Genomic DNA, 6,107 nt, shown 5'->3' with positions numbered 1-6,107 from the left:
ACCTAGTTCTCAGAAAGATTCTTAAATTCTTATTATTTTGGTATTAAATGGATTCAAAAATTAAAACTTTAATGCAATTTTTCAATCCTATCCAAGCACAAATCCCCAGGTAAAAACAAAAACCTGCCAAAAACACAAAAACCAAAACCAAACAAAAAAAAAAGTCTTTAACTGTGATTCAGTTTCCAGATGCTGATATCCATAAATGGCTAGAAGGTTATGAATTGCTAATTCTCATCTCCCCACCTAATAAAAGGCAAATCAGCTCAGCAGTGAAAATTCCCAGGAAAGCAAGGTTTCTTCTCAGTCCTAAAGCAGCCATCGCCTAAGTGCAGCTCCCTGCAGCCAACAGCATTAATGGACGCTGCACTGCTGTCCTTCCCTGGAGACAGAAGCCAGCACTACTCAAGCTTCTCACGTAGCAACCAGAGCTCCAGAGCCAGCAGCTGCTGCTGCCTTGTATACTCACCACTGTGATCCAACCCAAAGGAACAACCTTCTTTTTATCCCACCCCCACTCCTTACACACTTTTTTTGTTTTTTTGGACCAGTGCTCCATGCCAGAAAGACTGGAATTATGCTTTTAGAAAGAAACAATTCTAAAGTCACCCTTTTAAACGAAGATCGTTTATTAGAAAAACCAACATTTACCAAATTCCAAATAACCATTTTAATTAAGCCAGCAATTTAGGAGTGAAGAATAAGCTTTGGTCTTTAGAAGGCCAATTTTCCAAGCACTCTGCAGTCAAATTTAAATTTGCAGCTAGAAACTAAGCCTTGTGTCATGCCCTACCAAAGGACATAATTCATTTTTCTACACAAAATGACAGTCTGAGTAAACCTTAAAGACTCTAATCCCATAACGGGCCAGAATTTTTGGCTACAGAAAAAAAAACTAATGATCCTCTTGAGAAAACTGGAAGAAATCCAATTTAAAAAAAAAAAAAATTTCCTGTGTCCTCCAAGAAAAACCTCCTATTATGTATTCTCTGCTTTAGTCCTAGCTCAGATTCCACAAATCTAAAATTACCACTTACAACTTTTCTCAGTGACCTAAAAACATTAATAATATAAAATTAACCATCAAAAATAATTTTTTCATATAGGGAGTACAAACTATTTTGAAAAGCTCAGAACACTCAACTCAGCTGAATCCTGCCCAATCAAAAGTACAGCTATGTAACATCTGCCCAACAAAGAAATGTAAATATGACCTTGGTCACAAATATGTCATCTAAAAACAACTTGTTTAATCAAGTGATGAAAAAAATTAATAGAGAACATGGAGATTCGTTTAGTACTAAGAGCAACAACGAAAACTGGAGAAATGAACTTAAGTATAGACAAAGCCCAGTAGAATCCAGAGCTCTGGGCAAGAAATGAGTACTGGTGAACACATTGCACAAGTAACATGAGAAAGCAGAAAATGCAGGTCATACACGCACCCCTGACCCAGACCAGCAGAGCTGGCTGCAGCATCAGTATCCAAGGGAAAGCCCACTTATACCTAAGAAATAAGACAAGCAAAGGAGCTCTACAGAATAAATTAGCATAGAAGGGGTTTTCCCAACAGTTAAACTTTCCCTATCGCGCGATTTACCTACTGGAACCAGGGCTTTTTCCCACCATTCACTTCATACCCCTGGCTTGCACGCAGAAGGAAAGAATTTATAAAGGGTAAATTTTCTGCCTTTAAAGACGTTCTCAAAAGATCGCTCTCCACGCCCAAGGCAAAAAAAACGACACAATCTGGCTCAATTCCAGCCTCGAACCCTACAAATGCAGTGGGGCTATTTCAGAGACACTGGGGCATACGCCACGGGGAGCCCAAGAATGTGAGGTGGGGGTGGCGAAGGTTAACGTCTTTAATGTGGGAAAGGAAGCAGCCATCTGAGATGGGAACCCAAGAATGAGAGGGAAGGCGCCAAGGATGATCATGGAGGGGAGATCGCGAGCCCCAGAGCGATCAGAGAGTTGTCTGTCACAAGGCCGCGAGAACGGGGGTGGGGAGTGGGGGATCGAGGAGAGGAAAAAAAGTATGCCTGTGTATTTTGAGAGGAGGGCAGCAAGAGGCCTATTCTCAGGTAAAAGGTAAACGTGAAGGAGGCAGTTCCCAGGAAAAGAGGTGAAGAGGCGTGGGGGGAGGGGAAGCGTCCTGACCCAGGAAAGATATGAAAAGGGTAGTGGGCTAGACTAGATTACAGAGGAAGCCTCTCTCCCTGGGAAAGAGAGGTGCAACGCTGTGTGGGGGGTGGCGAGGGGGATGAGAAGGGGCAGCATCCTCCTACTAAGAGCCTGGGGAGGGCCAGGCCCGCGACCCAAGAAGAGCGAGCGCGGGGAGACGGAGGAGGTGACTCTTCCCTCCCCCGTGGCCTGATCGTGAGGGTCGGTCTCTTTTCTGTCGGACCCTTACCTTGTCCCAGGCGCTGCCGGGGCCTGGGCCCGGGCTGCGGCGCACGGCCCTCCCGGGAGGCGGCAGGACTCGAGTTAGGCCCAACGCGGCGCCACGGCGTTTCCTGGCCGGGAATGGCCCGTACCCGTGAGGTGGGGGTGGGGACAGAAAGGCGGAGCGAGCCAAAGGCGGGGAGGGGGAAGGGCCAAGGGAAAGAGGGGGGCCGGCACTACAGTGTTGGCGCACTGGCGGGACTGGGGCTGCGTGAGTCTCTGAGCGCAGGCGGGCGGCGGCCGCCCCTCCCCCGGCGGCGGCAGCGGCGGCGGCGGCGGCGGCGGCAGCTCACTCAGCCCGCTGCCCGAGCGGAAACGCCACTGACCGCACGGGGATTCCCAGCGCCGGCGCCAGGGGCACGCGGGACACGCCCCCTCCCGCCGCGCCATTGGCCTCTCCGCCCACCGCCCCGCACCCATTGGCTAGCTCGCCGCCAATCAACGGAAACCGCCGGGGCTGCCTAGAGAAGAGGCTGTGCTCTGGGGCTCCGGCTCCTCAGAGAGCTTCGGCTAGGTAGGGGAGCGGAACTCTGGTGGGAGGGAGGTCCGGTGGATTGGGGAGGATGGGTGGCTGAGGTGACCGACTGGTAGCTGGGGGGATTGCCTTGTCCTGCGGGAAGTCGGGAACATAACGTTTGTTACGCTGGAAGGGAAAGGGGTGGTCGGATGGAGGACGGAGGGAGGCCCGCCCTGCGGCAACCGGAGGGGGAGGGAGAAGGGAGCGGAAAATGCTCGAAACCGGACAGAGCCATTGCTCCCGCAGCGGGAGGAGCGCTTCCGGCTCACCTCTTGTCGCTGATTGGCCGCTTCTCCTCCCGCCGAGTGTGAAAACACAAATGGCGTATTTTGGTTGGAGTAAAGCGCCTGTCAGTTACAGCCTCGGGCGTGCGCAGCCGCCTAGCGACTCTCGCAGTGCCCCCTGGGTGGAGCGACTAGGTAGGTGGGGTGGGGAGAGCTGGACGTGCGGGCGCGGTCTGCCTTCCGCGGGTGGGGGAGGGGAGGGTCAGTGAAAGTACCTCCTGCGCGGGCGTTCTCCCACCCTCCCCTTCGTTCGGGGGAGTTGGTTTACCCGCCGCCTGCTCGGCTTCGGCATCTGATTGGCTGCTGAGGCCGGGGAAACGGGCCCTTGCTATTGGCTCGAGTCCCAAATGAGCGAAACCACTGCGCGGCTCGGCGGGGGTGGCTGGGAAGCAGTCGTTGGTACGATCCTCCCCAAGGCTCAGCGCCGCAGTGTCTGGCCCCGCGCCCCTGCGCAACGTGGCAGGAAGCGCGCGCTGGAGGCGGGGGCGGACTGCCGGCCGAGACTTCTGGGTGGTGGCTGTCGCGGCTCCGCCCCGAGTACCCGTCGCCAGAAGGGCGAGACAAGCCCGACCTGCTACAAGCACCCGTGGGGGCGGGGGTCGGTCCGGCTGGTTTGGGGGCGGGATGCGCTTGGTCTCGTAAGATCGGCGTGAGATGCAATCCAGTGGGAGCTGACTTGGAGGAGGCGGAAGAAGGCCACACCCTTCTGGGCAGGGGGAGGGGAGTGCCGCAATACCTTTAAGGGAGTTCTCTGCTGCCTACAGTCTTCTAAGGACCGCCCTGGGCCTGGAAGAATTCTTCCCCCCATCTCTTCATCGCCTCTATGTCGAGTCGCTTCTAGATTACGGGCGCGATTCTTTTGCCAAGGCTTAAGGGGTAACCTGGTGCCTGGGCGTTGTCCTTCAGGGAAGTTGAGCAGGTGTAAGATTTGAGTCCAATTTCTGTATCTTCCCACAGATTGGAGCTTGTGTCAGGAAGTAATTATAATAGGGGTGGGGGAGGGAAATGGTGTCTAGTCATTCACCTGGGGCTGATACGCAGTGAGACTGCAGCTTATTACTTCTTAAGACCATTTTTGCTAGAGATGTAGATAAATTAAGGCATAGTCACCCCATTTGAGACCCTAAAATTTTAACCTTTGCTTGGGAGCCCAGTGCTTCCTTCTCTTCCTCCACCTCCCTCCCTGCTTCTTTCTCCCTCTGCATCCCTACCAGGCATCTTAGCAATTCTCACTCATACTTTGATCCCATTTTCCATTTGTTGTACTTGCTCATCCAATCCTCAGACATACCACTGGCTTTCTCCCTCTCTTTATCTTGGGTAACCTGATGAGTCATGAAACCAGACAGATTGGTTCCACCACAAATTAAGGCTTGAGCTGGGCATCACTCAGCAATGCTTTTATTCCTTCCTGATGCACTTTCTTGAATGTTTACCTAAGCTTTCGTTCTATCCTTTTTCCTTGGCTGGGATTCTTCCCCCTGACTTTATTCACAGTCTGCATGACCTTGCCTACTGCTGTATTGAAAGTTAGACCCGAGGTTCAGCAGCATCTCCCTTTCTCCTCCTTTGAATACCTGTCAGTCTATTCCTTTATTTTTATTTTTATCAGTTAGTAATTCAGCTCAGATGACTGTATGATAATAGCCTCCAAACCGCTGTCTCTGTCTCTAGTATCATTTTCCCATCCGTCTTACATCTTTCCAGGACAGTTGTCCCAAAGGAGAGATAGAACATGAAAGTGACAGATGAAACTCCATTACTGGTTCTTACTGTTTACAGGATGAATTTTATCCTCAAGAATGTGATGCACAAGGTTCCTTGAAAGGCTAATGTCAACAGCTTTTCTGTTGGTGTCTCTTTTCCACATATACACACACAAACACTATGTCTCTACTTAGGTCACATGGAATTAGTTGCTCTTTACCTAAATCATGGAGACATCATCATATATCTTTGTAGGATGGTTCCTTCTGGAATAGTACCCCTGTTGTTGCTTACCCTTCAAGACTAAGATTCAGATGTCATTTCCCCCTCTGGTCTTGCCTTCAATGATCTATTGTCCTGTGAGCTCCCTATACAAAATGTTGGCAGTGCTTTCTCCTGGCCGCTTAGCAGTCTCTATTTGCTTGAATCATAGCGTTTCTCAAATTGTCATTGCTGGCTTAAATAATCTTAACTACTCTGAGCTTCTTGGGGGCATAGTTTCTGATTGAGTCTTGTACTACTGAGCTCCTAGTATATGCCTTAATGTCTAGCCAACCCTAAATAAAATGGAGTGAGCAACATGTAAATGTCTTTAAGATTTGTAGTTTATTCATGTTGACATTTGGAAACGTGGCTGATGTGACTAAAGACCTGAATTTTAAATTTAATTTAAATTGCCACTGGACAGTGTAGTTACAGCCACAAACTTGTGTTTGTGTTGTGGATTACAAAATACACATTGATTGTTTTTTCTTTATACTCTTTATAGCAGTAAGAACATAATAGTTGAACTTCTCTGGCCCATTGACTTATATTTTTTAACTACTTGTTTTTATGCTTAGCTGTATATAGCTAAAAGCTAAATCCAACAAACCATTACTAAAGATGAACCTGCCTTGGACAGCAGTGTGTTGAAAAGCTAGTGTTGATTAGTTTGGATTTTTTAAAAATGCATAATGAATGTTAGGGAGTGGGATTTCATTAAACCATAATGAAAGCTGCATAATCAAAAGTCACAGAAAACTGAAAATGAGAAAGTCACATTGAAAATGACAAAGGGGCCGGGCGCGGTGGCTCAACGCCTGTAATCCTAGCTCTCTGGGAGGCCGAGGCAGGCGGATTGTTTGAGCTCAGGAGTTCAAAACCAGCCTGAG

At 49.4% G+C, this 6,107-nt stretch overlaps 1 protein-coding gene and 1 pseudogene across 5 annotated transcripts in view; one reads left to right on the top strand and one right to left on the bottom strand.

The window, feature by feature from the left end:
• SETD5 (SET domain containing 5) overlaps positions 1 to 2,689 on the bottom strand; it is a 109,355-nt gene extending 106,666 nt beyond the window's left edge. For 2 of the 5 annotated variants that reach the window (XM_012647155.1, XM_012647141.1), the window contains exon 1: positions 2,414 to 2,665. The gene's annotated coding sequence lies outside the window, so the exon portion shown is untranslated. Of the gene's footprint in view, positions 1 to 2,413 lie in introns of all 5 variants that reach the window. The other 3 variants (XM_012647136.1, XM_012647130.1, XM_012647111.1) reach the window with 3 other exon arrangements.
• A 422-nt stretch (positions 2,690 to 3,111) lies between these two features.
• Positions 3,112 to 3,921, top strand: LOC105812144 (annotated as a pseudogene).
• Positions 3,922 to 6,107: the final 2,186 nt, after the last annotated feature.

The sequence above is a fragment of the Propithecus coquereli genome, unplaced genomic scaffold (genome assembly GCF_000956105.1).
Source record: "Propithecus coquereli isolate 6110/MARCELLA unplaced genomic scaffold, Pcoq_1.0 Scaffold107, whole genome shotgun sequence".
NCBI lineage: Eukaryota > Metazoa > Chordata > Mammalia > Primates > Indriidae > Propithecus > Propithecus coquereli.
The sequence above is the reverse complement of the archived record's forward strand: the minus strand, read 5'-3'. Positions and strand labels throughout refer to the sequence as shown.